The following is a 19,505-nucleotide window of genomic DNA, read 5'->3' as shown; positions in this document are numbered from 1 at the left end:
CTGAAAGTGTCCTGTGGAATCTTGCACCAAGACGCATTAGCAACAGATCCATTAAGTCCTGGAAGTTCTGAGGTGGGGCCTCCATGCATCACATTAATGTGCCTTGGATGCCCATGACCCTGTCACCAGTTCACAGTTTGTCCTTTTTCCTAGAGCACTGTTGTAAGGTTCTGACCACTGCATACCAGAAAATCCACACAAGACCTGCCTGATGTTTTGGAGGTGTTTTGACCCACTCGTCTAGATGTGACAATTTAGCCCTATTCAAAGTGACCCAGATTCTTATGCTTGCCCATTTCCCCTGCTTTAATCACCTTATCATCTTCTATCATAATCTGTATGTTTTACCCCCTGACAGTGGTGGCTCAGCGGTTAGAGCTCTGGGCTGTTGATGACAGGGTTGTGGGTTTGATTCCCGGGCTTGGCAAGCTGCCCCTGTTGGAACCTTGAGCGAGGTTCCTTCACCCAGGTGCTGCAGCGATGGCTGCCCACCGCTCCGGGCACATGTGCTCACTGTCTATTGTGTGTTTCACTGGTGTGTGTGTGTGTTCGCTGCATGAATGGGATAAAAACGGAAGCCAAATTCTATCTGTGTCCATCACAAATTGTACATATGGTTGTCTTGTCTTGACAAGTGCAATTGTAACCAGATAGTCAATGCTATTGATGTTGCAGTAAAGATATTTGCACTGTGTCTAAAGATTTTTTACAAGCTCTGCCAAGAGAGCTTTCTTACATAAAGAAAACTGACAGTACTTACACCCATATCTACAGCTCATATCATCTGTGATGCATTTGATGTCTTTAGAGTCTGCTGGGCAGAGCTTAAGATGCTACTTTACTTAGAAAGCTAGTATTAACGGTAAGCTGTCAGCTCGCATATGTGTTTACCAGATATACTAAAAATAAGACTTGTCATTTTGCTGTATTTGTGATTGACAAATTGCACCCCTACTTTGTCACATATCAGAAGACAGAGCAATAGTGTTTGTTATGCAAGGAAAGCAGACAGCTGTTTAAAATGTCAATACCTCTATTATTTATTTATGCACTGCTGTAAACTGAAATTACAATGAATTTCCCCTTAAGTCTCAGTGTTCCTGATTGAAAAACGTCTCCAATAATTCCACCTCATTGCCTTGTTAGTTCAACTAATAGGGATTAAAGAGATAATAGCAACTCGGGCCATCGATAACTCATTCTCTTTATCATGCAGAATGCCTGGGTCTTAGACATGGAGCTCTAGGAAAAGATGTTGGTAGACAGACAGAGCAGATAAAGCTCTTTCTCTTAATTGACTGACAGCTGCTTGCCTGGAGCCCTTGGATGTCTATCAACCTAAAAATGGCTTAAACACGGTTTTCTAAGAGTGTGAGTTTCCATCGTCTTCCTGTTGACTGTTAGTCAGTGTGCTTAAGAGGGTGGCAGCAAAAGAAATACTAAATGTTGAGCTTCTTTATACTCCGTCTACTCACTGTGACTGCAGACTGCTCCAAAGGTTAAGTTTGAAATACAAACTTAATAGGCAACCTTACTGAGGACAAACACTTGCGACTGCTCTTTTATTTTGTCTCCTTTGCTGCTGCCCTTTTTCAGTCAGCTGGGGTGAATGTGCACAGCACTTCAGTAAACCGGTACCACCCAGCCAGAGTTCTTTCTAACCTTAAGGGGGCTCTGAGCAAAAACTTTACTTTAAAAAACCAACACTCTACTTACCCACTCTTAGAACCTAAGGGTGCTTTCAGGCCTGTCTATCAAACTTTTTCTGTAGGTTGGTTCTTTTGACAGGTTTGAAAACTCCAACCATACTCTGGTGCACACAGAACACAAGGACAGTGGTCCGTAAATATTTGCGGGTTAAATTAAAACTGACAGGCAGACCCGGTGCCGGACCCAGGAAATAAATAAAGACATTTGCTTAAATCTGCCACAAGATTGTGCCATACACATGTCTATGTAAGCCTAGACAAAAACGTGGGACAACAATGTCTCAAACATATACCCCTAAAGTGCACCCAAAAATTTCGTAAAAAAATTGAGCAGAGATGTTTTACGATTCTCAAGGAGCTCCCGTCCACTGGTGGCGCTGTTTTGCCAAATACACACAACCCACTCTGCCATGCCCTAAAAAAGGAATAGAAAAGGCAGTGCCACATTCTTCTGCTTTTCACGGTTACAGAGCTCCCAAAAGGGAATAATGCGTGGAAGCTCCTGCAGTAACGTCAAGAACGTCACATTCTACTGGTTAAAAGTTGGTTAAGTTTAGGTGTAAGTTCAGGTAATAAAGTTTTCATTTTTGCTTTGTAACATTCTCTGTTTAAATTGCTTAATTTCTGCATGTCTGGGTTGCGTCAGTAAGTCCTGCATATCGCTGCATCTCCATTTTGGTCCATTTGTAGTTTTCTCCATGGTTTGAACCCTGTAGCTGCTCTGAGCACAGTAAATAATTCTGGATGAATGGGCCAATACAAACGCTTTAAATTACTTTGAATAAACTATTTTACACTGACTTCCAATCAAACTTAGGCATCTTTACCTTCTCCTGTAAACTCATAATTTTTTGACGATATGCACAATGGTCCAACTATATTTAGTACACATTGTATGAACCCTGACATGTCACACATGTCTTCAGTCACATTTGTTTGATTTCCTCTAGAGATCAGGCTGCCGTGTGTCTGTGAGTCTGTGGGTTTTAAGCAGTTATTTGTAGATTTTACAACCTTGCTTCCCACATTAATAATGGTATTCATTAAAATATAAGACAATCATGAGAATGTATTTAATATCCTCATGCCACAGGATGCTACTTCACCACATTTTGTGTATTGTGAATTCTGTGCAAAAAAAACCACTGACCACTGTCTGCAAAGAAATCATGTAAAGAAAAATGAGATTGTTCCTAGATTCCAAGATGGGATAATATGGGATTTAAGTACATTTTCCTTGATTCTGTGAGAACTATGTAATTTCCATGCTTCAAAGGCTAAATGTAATCCTAATTGTGGAATTGAGTGAAACTCTTAGAGGAAGGTGAGGTGCTCTTTGATGATGCCTCCGAGGTGGCATGCTGGACATGGATCAAGTAAGAAAGATGTCAGTTTGTGCAGACTAGCCCTTTTGTCCTAATTGTCTCTTTACCAATGCTGCTAACTGTTCAAAATCCTGTGTGAGGGGGAAGGGGCTGGACTACAATAAATGCCAACATTCACTTAATAATTGAAACAGTGTGCACTTTCAGAAAGTGATGGAGAGAAACCAGGCATTTAAACAGTTTAGACGGTTACCAGCATAAATTAGGCCTTTGGGTATAGTTCCTAAATTAGTGACACCTCATTCACAGTCAAACGCTTGAGCAGTGTTCTCAGATTGACGGCATCTGCTCAAACAAATGATTGGCTTGCTTGACCTATTGCTTCGATCAGCGCCCAGACTTGCAAACCATCTATTCATCCATCGTCTGCTTGGTCAAGAGCCTCAATTTGTGAGAGTCAAAGTCTCACAATTCAGTGGATTGAATTCCTGAGTAATATTTAGCTCCTACCGAGCGTGCTGGAGCACTTCTTGAACAAAAAAGCCCACAAGCTGGTGGCCCTCCAGAAACATTAGAGACAAGGCAGTCCAGCTTAGTGCATTAAAATGTTGGCTCCTCTGTGCTCCTGTATTGGGTGATTAGTGTGCCCTCGCGTTCATGGCAGAGGCTGCTGAGTAAATGTGAGAGTGGAGAGAGCGTTGAGATGTGGCTCAGGGGAAGAGCAGTGCTTAAAGTGCCTTAGCGAGGCTTGCAAAAGCGACATAAACTCTGGATGTGAATAATGCATATGGAGTGGTCCGTCATGTACAAATCACAGCTCTCAAAAGAAGAAGCCACACATCCTTATCTCCTCCCATCTGCCCCTATGTCTTTTTGGGATTCGAATTCAGACACTTTTGGAAAGATGCTTTGTAATGACTGTTGAAAAAAAAATCTCTTTGTCACTCAGCTTCACTCACCATATCGGAGCACTCTGTAGTTCTATAATTCCAGACTGTAGTCCATCTGTTCCTCTGCATACTTTATTAGCCTCCTTTCACTCTTTTCTTTAGTAGCCAGGACCCCACAGGGCTGGTATTATTTGGGTGGTGGGTCATTCTCAGCACTGCAATGATACTGACCACTGACCAAAGTCAGAGACGGAAGCTCAAGTGTTGCTGCACAGTTTGTGTTGGTCATCCTCTAGTACTTCATCAGTGGTCACAGGAAACTGTTGGCTGGATATTTCTGGTGGTGGACTAGTCTCAGTCCAGCAGAGACGCTGAGGTGTTCAAACACTACAGCAGCACTGCTGTATTCGATCCACACTTGTACAAGCGTGCCACACACTAACACGCCACCACCACGTCAGTGTCACTGCAGTGCTGAGAATGACCCACCACCCAAATAGTACCTGCTCTGTGGTGGTCAGTCCTGTGGGGTCATGACCATTGAAGAACAGGGTAAAAGGTGGTAGGTGCAGCGGATATAATGGACACTGAGTGTAGAGACAGATTTCAGGTTGACTTCAAGGGCTGTGTATTTCATCACTTGACTGTAAAGCACTTTGAGCTGCTACTATTACTGCTACTACTACTGCTACTATTATTATTATTATTATTATTATTAACAACACAATCTTTTAATAACATATTATTATAAAAATTTTAATTAAAAAATCTTAAAATAGTTTCCAGTGGCTTTTATTTGTATTATTTCCATCCACAATCCTGCTTGGGGGCCCCTGCTGGTGGCTGTAGCCTGTAAAGCTCATTGGGCTAATTATGAATACAATACTAAAGATGTAATAGGCAGAGCAGTCAGGTTACCGCATTTGTGTGCACTGGCTCTGGATTACAGCAGAGTTTTGGCATCTCAGAGTGTAAATGTTATCATGGCAAACCAACCTCGTCTGAAGTGTGTTTCAAGATTTCCTGTAATTGTTCACATTTGCTCTAAACTCTCTGCTGACAGCAACCCCACCATCTGTCAGCCTTATCTAAACTCATTAAAAGGATATTAGCAATATAGGGAGCTTTTATTCTGATAATAGTTCAGCTTATATATCAAATGCAAACAATGCAGACATGAACAAAAAAAGGAAACTGTCAGCACCACAAACGGAACAGGCTAATTTTTTATGAAAGTTGAAAGACTCCTTTAATGTATTCTGAGAGGAAAAATCTGTTCATTACATTAATACTGTACTTAATGTTTTAGCTCAGTGATCTTTACTCAGTCTCACCTTATTTGGATAATACATGTAAGCTCCTTATACAGCTCCTATAAAGATGTTTTTTTATTATTAACAAAGTTTCTAATGAAACTGTTGATTCTCAGGGCTATGTTTAGGTTTTTAGGGATTAGATTCAGGGCTAGGTTTAGGTTTTTAGGGATTAGATTCAGGCCTAGGTTTAGGACAATAGAAAAGGCTATGTTTTTAGGGGTTAGATTCGGAGCTAGGTTTAGGATCAGGGTGGGTTAAGTTGAAGGTTTTGGAACTAGGATCGGGATAGGGGTTAGGTTTAGGTTTTGGAGATAAGGCAATGGATTGACAACAGAGATATGTGTCCTTTAACATTATCTTAATACCCGCTGTTCCTTCATACTCTTTAATTTAAGATATAAAGGGCCTCAAGTTAAATTAATTAAATTAAATTATTATTATTATTATTGTTACTAACCACCTACTAACAAGCATGATATCAGTATGTCCTGCAAGCTTCTGTATGTAAATGGCCATGCGTTATGGCTCACTCTGGGCAGTAAAACACAAGCTGAAGAGCACTGGTACACGGTCAGAATGGTCTGTTATTATTTTTTTTTAAGCTAAATTCTTTTGAAAGCCTCACCTTTTCAAGAATCTTTAAGCTTAATTGGGGGAAAGTACATGCAGTGTGTTGAGCATGTCTGTTATTTTAGCTGACCCATTACAGCCAGTGGCTTGCAGGTTAGTGCATGAGTCTGTGAATGCAGTTTAGCGTCACATTTACAGATTTTAGCCTTAAGTTCTATGAAACGCTATTTCTTTTCACTTAATATATATGTAAAGAGCTGGAATTATGAAAATTGAGACATTTAGTGATGTCATTATAGAGCAAAGCCTAGTAAAATCTTAAAGGCCTCCAGTATCCCAAGGCACTGTAGCCTATTAAAATTGTAAGCTGCAGTGAGTGAGGGTGAAAATCCCCTGGGTTATTTGCTCCGTTTCCCTCAACACTGTGACATGATTTTTCAAGAGGCTTTGAATGAGAAATTGGCGTCTTCATTAACCCGCAAAAACCTATAAAGAGCTGTTCATTTCTCCAGCATGACATGTTCAGTGGTAGGAAGGATCAGAGCCGAGACAATGTGAGCGAGACTAATATCTGTATTAATATCTGGTGAAGGTCTGGTAAAGTGATGCAAAGCACAATTCATTCAATACAAATCTTTATTAAATACAAATCTTTATTCAATACAAATCTTTTAGCACATTTGAAAGCTACAGTTAAAAAAACTATATATCTAGACCCAGTTTTCTAAAAGCATCCAGAAGAGTGTAGTACTACCCTTAAAAATAAAGGTGCTGCAAAAGGATATGTGAGTCTTGCCATAGAAAAAATACATTTTTGGTTCCAAGAACCCTTTTTGTTAAAGAGAAGAACCACAAATGGTCAGGCAAATAACCTTTTGTAGCACCTTTATTTTTGAGTGTAAATAATAATTAATGGTAGAAAATTCTCCCTCTACCATTTACCAATGGTCTTTGCACATTATATTAATACAATAAGTATAAGTGGTTTTATGTGTGACTGCATTTAACCATTTCCAAACCTCTCCTTGAGGGAATCCAGTATTTGTAGTTATCAATCAACACCGCATGTAGTTAATCAATGCTTTATTGAGTTAAATCAAGTGTGCTGGTGATGAAATGTAATGAACTTGTGTGTTGACTGGGGACTTCTGTCAGAAATCACGGATGATGTTTCCACACGGACACAAAAAACATGGCCAAGGGTGTTTTACTTAGACCTGTTCAACTTGAAACATGAAAAAAATATCTATTTTAACATACAACCCCACATTAGGCTGTATCCCGCTCTCCTCTACATTAATTAAAATGTATACAAAAAAGCAGATAAACCTTTATATTTGCCCATACGCAGTGTGCTTGTTCACGGTGTTAGCATGATTATCTGATATGAATACAGCTGCTCTTTGTGATGTGACATTAATAATGCTGCCCTGGAGCTGATGCTTCTGAAAGAAAGTGATTTCAGTGCTTATCTGTACTTTCCTCGGGCTCCGGTGACAATTGATTTCCTATAGCTGTCAGACAAACGCTGAAGCTCTGAACCAGTGTGAGCATGACCCTCAACCATCTAAAGGAAAACGGAAAAGGCTTTACTGAATATCTCTGACCTGTTAACATTCCAGTTTTTCATTTATTAAGCTTTTCCTCAGTTCCTATGCCTGTGATTGGTTCTGGTGTTGACTGTGTAAGGCACTGGCTTTGGTAGTGTGTTTGATGCTGGGGGCACTCTTGGAATGGTGCATAATGGCTTGTAAAGCTGTAAATGCTTATCATATGTTTTTCATGCATACTATTCCTGGCTCTTCCTCCAACCTATTATCCAAAACTCCAGTCCTGATTTTTCATTTACTCGCAGCAGTGAGTGTGAGTGTGTGTCAGTGCGGAGAAATTTGTCTAAATGGGCAGGGCCAAACCACACTAAACAGGAAGATGTAATGTAAATGTGTTGTTTTCTTGACATCCCACAAACAGTGAATTCATAAGATATAAGACAGAATATGTTTGCCATGTTTTTTTTATTATTATTATAAATGTTATTGTTGCCTCTCTGGTGCAAACTCGTCACCTGTAAATAATGTCAATATTTGTTGATACTTTTGTCCTGATTTATTGATTTTGCTTAATTGCTTGTTGTCCTATATTTATTGACTTGACAATGCTTTTATTAAATTACCTTGAACACTGGTTTGAAACTTGATAATTATTGCAACTTGATAATAACTAATGATTGGGTTGTGCTTCAGAATAGGTAAAATAATCAACACTATAAGAATTAGGTACATTTTCAACAAATAGATACAATGATTAGTAATAGAGAGAAAAGGTAAAATTACTAGTAATATAGTGAATATATTAAAATACTAGACATAGGTAAAGGGAATAGGTCAAACTACTTGTAATATAGGCAATTGGTAAAATTATTAATAATATAGATAATAGGTTAAATTACCAGTAATATACAGAATAGGTACAGAATAGTTTAAATTAAAGGGAATAGTTTAAATTACTAGTAATATAGGGAATAGGTAAAATGACTAGTAATATATGGAATAGGTTAAATTACTAGTAACATAGAGAATATGTAAAATTACTAGTAATATATGGAATATGTAAAATTACAAGTAATATATGGAATAGGTAGAATTATTAGTAATATAAAAAATAGATACAATTATTAGTAATATATAGACTAGGTAAAATTATTAGCAATAAGGAATATTTCCTTTACTGCATAATTACTTGTTCTCTGCAATTAAGGGATCACCACCAGTGTACACTGAGCATAAATAGCTTTGAATTAATGTTACTGCATACATTTTGGAGAAGCAGTTTTATCATTTGCCAAATGACAAATTTTATGCTCATTTGTCACTTTGATTTTTTTGGATACTCATCTACATTGCAGATGAGGCTTTTCCCTGAGTGTTTTAATAATATATGAAGGTTTGAATGAATGGAAAAGAATGGACGCCGGAAAAGCAGCTGCAGCTTCTGAAGGCCACTAACAGGAAGGCGCTCCCTCACACCTGTGCTGGGATGGACTCAGGGGTGATGAGGCGTCTGACTTAGCTGTCACTTTCATTTGTGACACTCAAACTGAGGGTCCGAGGAACTCGGTCGACAGACCCAGCATCCACTTTTCTTGCTTCAGTGGCTCCATCAAACCAGCCGTCCACCGTGATGTATTCCTGCCCATGGGGGCGGCTGCTGAATGAGCATGTGCAGGGCAGCTCCTCAAGCGGGGAGCAAGCCGTGAGATCCAGATGTAGAAACGGTCGAAAATGTTCTGCCGTTCATTCGAATCAGAGTAAAACTGTTAATACTGTTAAAAGGTTTCGTAATGGACCTTGGCGTGTTTGTGATATTTTGGGGAGAAAAAAACTTTAATCTTAATGGAACCGTAACATTATATGAAGGTTCTTTAAAGGACCCATATTCTACTTTCTGCTTGTATTGTCCCACCCAGAGGTCCACTTATGATGAATTTATTTACTGACAACAGTCCTTCATTTTTACATGGCTATTTATGCAGGCTGTTGCTGTTATGATGGCAAGACTCATTATAAGACATTACGTATTTTGTGCGTAGCTCTGTTTGCATTGGCTGCCCTGTATTGAGCTTCATTTAAAAAGCAGTCAGAGCTAAAACACTGCTTATCATTTCAGTTTGAATGGATGGATGTGGATAAATACAGCTGAGTGGTTGGATATATTTAAATGAGTTACATAGAAATGTGTTTTTGTGACTTTACATATAAAGTGATTTGTTTGTTTTTTCATGATACAGGTCATTTAAAAAGGTTCTTCACACATAATGTAAAATAATAAGCAGGAAGGAAGCAGAAGTGGTTCTCCTATGATGCTAAATAACTTGCGCTGAACAGGTAAAATCCAACTGATACATACAACCTATGCCTCACATCCCGCATTATGCACTGTATTCACTATTACACTATTTTCTACGATCAAGCCAAACCAAATGTATTTGTATAGTGTTTTTTTGACCATGACTTACCATGTGACAAAGCAGCTTTACAGGAATCCAATATTAGGACAAAAGAACAGTGGACTCCACAGGTACATCACAACTAGTGGCTATGTTGTTTTGTGAGGTAGTACATTTCAAACCAAGTAATTTTTGCACTATATGGAAATGACAAATTATGAAGTGGTACGTCATTAAATTAAAATGCACTTTGTTTAGCAATGATACATATATCACTTCATATGTAGTGCAAAATCTGAAACAATCCCACCTGTTTATACCTGATTTTATGAGAAATAACTACCACTCATTTCTGCTAGCCAGCATAGCATGTTTCAAGGGCTGTTTTTGGGCTTGTGTAGTGCGGACAGTGATTTTGTTCACATTTGGATTGAACTGTGACACATTTGGACAATTACCGGAAAGCACATGATCACACACAAGTAGACAGGTGTGAACTTTGGGACAGGGCCAGTAGTACTTCATATTTCCTTCAGAGGCTCTAGCACAGCATCCGGATATTAACAGTACACTACATCCTGTTTTATTTCCCAGTGGGAACGCACTACTTACACTATAAGTGTCTAGTACACTATACACTACTGTTAATTACATTATAGCGTATCTTACATGTGTTAGATACGCTATAACAACCGCATCGGGACAAATATATCGAGCCACCTGCTGCTCAGTGAATGCTTTTTTGTGACATTGCACTAAGGATTCGATTGTGTTAGTGTTAGTGAGGTCAGGTTTTTGAATTATCACCACCCCACCTCACCCCCAACTCCTCAGCTTATCCCAAAAGTATTGAATGGAGCACCAAATTTCCAGAGAAAACAGTTTGCCAGCTCTATGCTGGGGCTGCTTTACACACTCCTCCAGCCCCTACGCCTGTCGTTAGGCATGGTACTAATAGGTTCTTGTTTATCTGCATTAGAGAGTCTTATTTTATTGCCAATACTTCTCTACAGGGACTAGACAAGCTCTGTGTGTGCGTTTGCATATCTTTGTCAGCTAAGGGTGCAACTTAAAGTAGCTGAATGCATTCATTAGAAGGGGTGTCCACAAATATTTGGACATATAACCTCAGCCTGACAGTTTCTGCTGTCCTACAAAGCCTGAGAGGCTAGGGGCTCATACAACCAGGGATGGTGCAGATTGCAGAGTTATATTGTCATTCCATATCTTTTGATTCAGTTCCGAGCTGCCATGTAGTCATACAATGTCAGTGACTGTTTCTACACTTCTTTAAGGTTAGCGCCCAGTTTCCTCAATCAATTTTCCCCAACTGTTAGCTGTAACCAATTCCCTCCACGGCAGTGGGTCTCCTGTATCACACAACATGTTTCCTTTGCGAAGCCATCGAACTACAGGACTTTGAAATGCCACCCATAAAACATTGTAGAGTAGCTCAAACTACTTGGACGAGCATGACAACTGCTGTTCTGTGTATGTGGTCCACCAAATGCCCTCAATTACCTAGGATTGTTCTAGTTCACAGCAGGATGTACCATCTTTCCCACCCAGTAAGGGCATGGCCAGTTGTTTTTCCTGTGGTCTCCTGGCCACAGTGGCAGCAGCAGCAATGCTGTCCAAACTGAAAACCCATAGAAATAGTTTTTTCAATGGCTTTTCTTCTTGGGACACTTGGCTAGCCTGTGGCAAGCCTACTGTTATTGCATTTGGCTGAGTAGTATTCTGTAATGACATGGCTGAATGTCTTCATTTTCAGACTTTCAGCTTAATCTATTAGTATAGTTTACACATGGGCATAAAGTCAAAAAAGGAATAGACAACTGGGAGTCATTAGAGACCTATGGATTGGAGGACTAACTCATTACTTTGGGGCAGGATCAAGCAATGGGTCTCATTTTTTTTGGATAATACGCTTTAATTCTCTATAGTCTAGCTATAAATGTGCAATGTGAAACTAGAGCTGGGCAATATGACGGTATTTTATTGTATCATGATAAATTTTGTTATTGTGATAACAATATGCTTTTCTAAGCATATTGATGATACTGTTAGTGCTTAATAAACCATCAAATCAGCTGCAGGTTTCATTACCAACAGTGTGATTAGACTGTGCAGCAGATGTTGAATAAAAATCACTGTATTCAGTATGGGAGAGCATCACCCGTAGTAGTTAGTGGATGAGTAGGTAAGGATCTGTCGCTGCTAATGTTTTTAGTCTGTCTAGGCTTAGGACCAGTGTATAGGTCAGGTTTATGTTTTAGGTTAAGGTTATTGTTAGGGAAATTCAGTTATGAAGTTAAGCTTTAGGAAAAATTTAAATGGATATTTAGTTGAATGTAAGTCAAAGATAAATTAAGTGTCTACAAAACATTTAAAGGGTACTATCCAAACAAAGTTTTACCAACAAGTACGAAATTCAAGAAATCTTCTCTTACTTAGATGATCTGCAGGCCCTTTTGTCTTGCACTGTTACACTAAATAGTAGTAGACAGTGATTGGGTTATTAATTGCAATTAGTTTCCCTCATGTTTGTGTATGAATGATTCTATGAGCTGTGACCGACCGACTATTATTCTCCTATCTGCATTCATATTCAGGCCAGACCCTCTCGAAACACAACTCATCCTTGAAGATGAGTCAACAGGTCATGAGTCAAAAAGGCTGCTGTTCATCATGAGCGTTTTGAAAGCTACCTTATCAAGGACGCCAGGCATTTCCAGAGATAGGTGCCCCAGTTGTTGGTCCTTTTCTCTGACATTTAATTTGTCCGTTATTCCCTTCAGGTCCAAGATGAGTTCAATCACATATTCTAATTAACAGGGTTGGAAAGGAAATTAAAATATACAGGTGACAAGTAAGGATGAATTTTCTACCCTGGTTAAAACTAGTCCTGAACCAAACTAAAAGTCTTCCTTAAAGTACTGCAAACAGGTTCCCAGCTTTGATTAACATTTTCTTAAAGGCACAAACATAAGCTCCAGCCAGTTGGATCAGATAGTGGTGTATTATTTTGGTTGTTTTTTGAGCTTTAAATATTGTATCGGCCTAATCATATTGAAGGAGGATTTTATCTGAAAGGCCAGATTTTGTTGTATTATTGACTTCTCTAAGTACGTCACAGGTCTCAACCGGCCCTTCTTAGGCTTAAGCAGGCAGTCTGCATTCATTGTCAAAGTTGCTAAATTTGGCATCCTGGCCGGGTGCCACGTTCCTAATGCATTTAATGTTCGATCTGGGAGCCTTTCAGACCTTGAACTGCATGTCCAATATCCTGGGTTCTTTGTAATCATAAACTAGCCAATTAATGTAAAAGCTTTGGGGAACTTCTCACCACAGCGTTAGTGACATTTTGCTCCGCTGTATGGAACAGAGCCCATTATTGTGCTGAACAAGAGCCAGGGGCTTTTAAAGCAGAGTTGACTGAAAGTGATAAAAGTGGTGTCTGCAAGGCTGCCTGACCTGAGGTGGCTTCCCCGCTGTGCGCTGCTGCTGTTTAGGATGTGTGGCATGTGAGCAGAGAAGCCACTACCCTAGCTAGCCACTAAAATTTGACCATACACAGTTCCTTTTGTGGGTTGAGTTCAAGCCAGGAAACAGCATCAGCAACTACTGCAGCTGCAAGGAACCTTTTTAAAGTTCATGAAGTTTCTATTAAAACTCTGGCTTAATCCTCAGTTTTGAATTTAAAGCAAAAGTCAAACCAAACAAGTTAAAACCCAAGACAGATTGTTGAAGTAAGTGGTATCACCAGGGTGAGATCCAAAGGGTTTTCTGAATCCTTTAGAAAAAGGTTGTAGCTAAACATGAGTCTGAGGAGGGATTTTACAAGATCTCAAAACAATCAGAAATTCGTTATTCAATTGAAAGTCTCCAACAATCCAAACTGTCATCATGAGACCTAGCTCTTCCCACAGTTGATGTAAAAATACAGCATCTACTATGAGAAAGAAACTGCAAGTATGACGGGAGGTGAGCATGCAGGAAACCCTTGCTGTCAAAAAAACAAAACAAAAACATAAGTGCAAGACTGAAGTTTGCCAGAGAACACCTACTCAAAGACCAGGACTTCGAGAACAATGTGTTTTGGTGAATGAATCCAAAGCTGAATTATTTGGCCACAGCAACAGAAGACCAACCACACAATTTGAGCCCAAGAAGCATGGAGGTCTAAAGGCTGTTTTGCTGCAGCAGGGCCTGGCAAGTATTATAGAATCCACTATCAGATGGTGCTTGAGAAAAACGTGAGCCCATCTGTCTGAAAACTGAGGAAGCGGAGGTAGACCATGCAACATGACAATGACCTAAAACATTCCAGTTAATCCACCAAATCAATGCCCAGATGTTAATCCTGTTGAGATTCTGTGGGATGATTTAAAACTGTACATCCAAAGAAAAAGTCAAACCCTTGTCCTAGTCAATGTCAGAGACTGGTATGCAGTTTTCCATTGAGGTTATTTTAGACAATAGGGGAAATACCACCGATTGGGCATGTTAAAGAAACAAAATATTTTTGGTCCTATTTTCCTTTATGTGTAGAATATAAGTTTTTGTAGCTGCAAGAAATGTTATTCAATGTTGTTCTCATTTGCAAATAGTCCTTGCTGTGCAGTAAAAACCAAGGGATAAACTTAAAAGAATATTGCTAATGTGAAGCTTGTACCCACCCAATGGCATGATATTATGTTCATAAGTGGTAGCGGTTCACTTACATTTCTTCTTAGCAATTTGTTCCTTCTCTTGATGTTGCTCATTTGAATGGTGCTAGTTGGTGGTTATTCATTTGTATTTAATGTTAGCAGGGTTTTCTTTTCTTGACTGAACATTACTGCGGTGGCTCTGTTTTATTATCAACTGTGAGGCTACAGTAGTCTGTTTTGTGTTTATATAGTACCCACTAATTGGTAATTTGTAAAATGCTAATTGGGGTCTGCTTGCACAAAAAATTTATTTATAGTAATAACGACTTTTTTTTGGGTTGGAGCTGTTACCTAATCTGAATGCTTGAACACAGAATGCTAGTTTTATAATCACTGGAAGTCCTAATTACTGACTTCGTTACCCAAAATGAGGCTGCAATTGGCATTTTACATCATTTTAATTGGTATTTTTGCTTGTAACTATTTAGCATTTCATAATGCTAATTATTGCCAGAATAAATTCTATGCTGGCCTAAGCTGTTTATGCTGGTCTGGTGCTGGTTCAGCTGGTGAATACTTTTACAGCTTTCCACTTTTTGACAAAATTTTTCATCATTTATCATTTATGCTGTATCAAAATCTTTGAGTGACAGTGACAACATGCTGTTTTTTTGTCTACACAGTGTTTTTTTAACAAGGTAGCTTCATCACCACTGTAGCTTGCTTATTAATCTGGTGGCTTCTATTACTAAGAGTGAAATCCAGTCTAGTGCTTAGAGGTGTGTACAAGAGCCAACTCATGAGTTTTGTCGACTAATCGAGGCCAAACTGATAAAACACTGGCTGGTCCAGCCTGCTGGAGCTAAGGTTTGTGTATTCCCAAAAAGCCCAGAGATGAATTGCACATGTTGCTCATAACCCATATTGCATTCTACAGAGGGTACGGTTTTATCACCTGCAGTACTAACGAAAGAGCTCATCTGAGAGCACCGAGGCTATAAATATCCCAGCGCTGTCATTTTGAGAGAGGTGGACTAAATTTAGCTCCAGCAGATCCAGCACAGCGTCAGCAATGTCTCTGTACATCGACATATTACTTGGCATAAATCTGAAGTGGTGATGTTATCAGATTTGGGACAGGAGTCGAAAGCTGAGAGATAAACACTCTGCTGAAGCAGACAGGACACAGGATAAATAAAACGTGTGGCCAGCATTAGTTCCACACAGCCTTTAGCTTTTACACCTTCCAGCTTGTTGTTAATGGAAAGTGATCATTCTGAAATAAACAGCAGAGTGCAGTAAGTGGCTGGACTTCTGTTTAGATTTGATGTGCTTGGTGATACAGTGTCACCATATAAATCTTTGGTAAAGGAGATTTCAGTCAGTTTCAGTTTGGGTTCTGTGTCATTGCACGTCAGTGCCTGCACGGATTTAAGCCTAAAGACTGTGGTTTTATCGAAAATGATAACAGAGGAGATTTTGTTTCTACTGGTCATCCCTGAAGTTGCTCCTTGAAGCCATTCTACATACTACACCAATCTTAACCCAGCGAGCATTTCAGAAGCCATACACAGCAGTGGCATCTCAGCCTCTTTTTCTAGCAGACAAATACTGTCATTTTTACACCAGTTTTATTCCAATTTAAGACAAAAACAAGTCACATTTCCACTTGTATGAGTCGACTGGTCTCAACAAGACTTTCCAACCGTGACTCTATTTTAATGCAACAGTGTCATATGTTGGCGGCTACACACACAATGGCATCATCAATGGAGTTATGAAATAACTACTATTTTGGGAGAAGGGCCACATATGAGACCCTTTAGCTTGACTGTATTTCTGGAGCTTAACCAGCTTAACACTAGTTAACATTTATGTTGCCTTCTGCAAATTAATCTCAATGTAGAGACCAAAATATACATACCCTATATTTGATATATAGTTTGTATTTAAAAGTAATAAACCAAAAAATTACACATTTCATTACATTTTGTTTGTTAAGATCTAAGGCTCTAAGGTGATTTACTCAAGGGAACTGACATTTACATTTGAAAAAACATCACATTATTTGCAATGGATTTGGTTTAATAATTTGTCATCAATAAATGAATACATTCATTTTAATACATGTATATATGAGCAGATATAAATGCACAATGAGCTTGGTGACCAACAGATACACTATGTATCTCTGCGTACCGATACTCTGTCTCCAGTTATTTTGGCCCGCTGTCTCTATTGTGTAGCCCTGCCCTGACCCTGTCATCTGATGGAGATGCACAGGACTATAAATGCAAGCGTACATTCCTCTAGATCCCAGTCTTTCTGACAGCTAGTCTGAGTAATCTCTGTGCCTCGAGGTTTGGCCTAGGATTGGCCACTCACACGGCTTACGAATATAGGCACTATCAAAACACACAGTCCTACAAAACGATTCAGTAGACCCAGTTCAGCTTACAGTGCTCAGATACAGAATCCTACACCGATGAGCCAAAAGCTCCGCATCGCAGCTTATGTGACTTAAAGGACCTGCTCTAGCATCTAACATGCCAGAAACCACAGAATTCCACCTTCAGAGGTGCTCAGAGGTACAGAGAGCTATTTTGGTGGCATGTGGAAGACCAACAGCAGATTAGGCAGGTGATCATGATGTTTTCATGAGTATTTCATTGTATGTGGAATAGACGCAACAGACACAACAACATTTATTTTATATATATATATATATATATATATATATATATATATATATATATATATATCTTATACACTATACTGTTCTTTGCAAGAAACAAAATTCAGCTTCAAATGCACTCAAGCTGAGGAGTTGGCTTGCAGGACTAGTAATCAAAGCATAAGAAATGAGGTAAGCACAACCAACAAAGTCCCTATATCCCGATGGTCTGCCTGCCAAAACATTTTTTTTTTAACTTCGGTGCTCATTTTGAAGATAAATGCATTTCACACATAATTTCATTCACTTTCTTGGCATGAACGTTAGAGCCTTCGGTAAGCTGTCCCAAAGCAAAATACTGTTACTCAGTAATAAAGTCCCAACAAACACTAACATCCAGTGGCAGCATTTCACAAAAACCCAGCATATTGCAGAGTAATGTCACATCTTATCTACTGCATGCGTCTTTATTTTCCATATTTTAAAACAATCTATTCAAAAGGACATAGCTCCAAATATGGACTGTATCGACTGGAGAGCGAATGTTAATTTAACTTTAACTTTTAACTTTTTTTGTTGTGCAAATATAAAATCACAACCTTTCCATATCTCCTTATATTTGTGAGTGGAACACAGTATCAGAGATGATCTATACACTAGCTGAGTGTTTTCTCTTATCAATGGCTAAGGTGGTAGGAAGATGATATTACTGGTTAATATTATTTTTGCCCTTCTCGCTATAGTCAAGACATGTAGAGGCAATAAATTCCATTTCATTTGTGTTCAGGATGGAAGAAAACAAGATTGTTTTTTTTTTTTAAGTGGTATGATACAATGCCTCATACTTAATATGACCAGTAACATGAATTCACAAGGCAAAAACAGTGTGCACAGTTTTTCCACATTTCACCGACTCATGCATAATGCATAAACGAGGTCCTGAGAGAACAAAAAACACAACATTGGGTTAGATATTTTATGTATTTATTAAGAAAATATATTCATCACTCAATCCCTCTGTGTGAAACAGTGACTGCTCCTTCCTTTCAAAATCTATTGTTATAGCCCCCTAATAATAACTGCAAACGAACCTGTACTGTAGTTGTTAGTTAGTCTGCCAATTTAGTGGAGGAATTTTCCACTCCTTGTGGAACTGCTTCAGCACAGTGACATTTTAGACCTTCAAGCAGGAACTGTAAGTTTGGAGACTTGACACCATTTCTTGACATCATTTTAATAGTGTTTAGATTGGGACTTTGACTAGGCCGAAAGTTTCAATTTCTTATTTTTAAACTTGATAAAATAGATAAACTTGCTTGTGTGCTTTAGATCATTGTCTTGTTGCTTAACCAAGTTCTTGCCCAGTGTTTTTCTGATGGCTGAGTTATGAACATGGACCTAAGATTCCTATGGTTATTTAGATGTTCCTGGGTTCTTTCTGGTCTCTTCCCGGATGACTTTACATTTTGGCATTGGAGAGATTTCAGGAACGAGTCCACTCCTGTGAAGATTGACTACTGTTTCAAACTTTCTCCATTCGAACAGCATGACTCTGACTGAAGTCACTGTAGCCCTAGAGCCCTAGAAATGGCTTTGCTGTCTTTTCAAACTGACAGATGTCCACAATTGTTTCAGAAGTCTCTCTTCTCTGTGGCATGATGTACCTGACTGGGCAACCTGTGTGCTGCCAAGTTCTCTCCGGTTCAAAGGTCCAGAGATGTAGACCGGAGAGGGCTGGCCAAATCAAGGATGGTTGTTCAATTGTCCTGAATATCTTTAATGTAATTGGATTATCTGTGTAGCGGGGTGTCAAATACTTTTTTTTACACCTGAAGACTGCATAACTGATACCTTGCATGTCAATGACATGGTGAAAATGTACAAGACTTTTGTATGTATACAGAGTGAGTCAGTTGTCCTGCCAGACTCTTTATATATAAATACAATTTACTATAAAGTCAGACTCAATATAATGTGAAAAGTGACCAAAAATTACTTTCTGCACAATATGCAGCTCAGGCATTTTTACATGGAAAATCGGTTAAATCTGATGGCAACAAATAACACTGCATTTGGAAGCTCCTGTATTTATTATAGGCTGATTAATAGCTACATGTTGGACCAATTTATCAATTTGCAACAGTCAAATCCCATAACCACTACTCACTGCTGGGTCTAATCATTTATATAAACATATTTTTATTTTATTAGGCGTAAATTAACCATTTCTTTCCATTTGTTCTAACAGGTTTAAAACAATGTGTTCATCAAATTACTAGTTCTGCTCTTACTTGAGTTAACCACCAGTTGTTGCTGATGATAAATACACTGTCTAAAGGTTACTGCAGCTATAAGTGTTGTCTTACTCTTCATAAGCACTTGATGACTCTCTAACTACCATTATGTTCTTGGTTCAGACA

The sequence above is a fragment of the Salminus brasiliensis genome, chromosome 1 (assembly GCF_030463535.1).
Source record: "Salminus brasiliensis chromosome 1, fSalBra1.hap2, whole genome shotgun sequence".
In the NCBI taxonomy this organism is placed as follows: Eukaryota; Metazoa; Chordata; class Actinopteri; order Characiformes; family Bryconidae; genus Salminus; species Salminus brasiliensis.
This window is presented reverse-complemented; position numbering follows the sequence as displayed.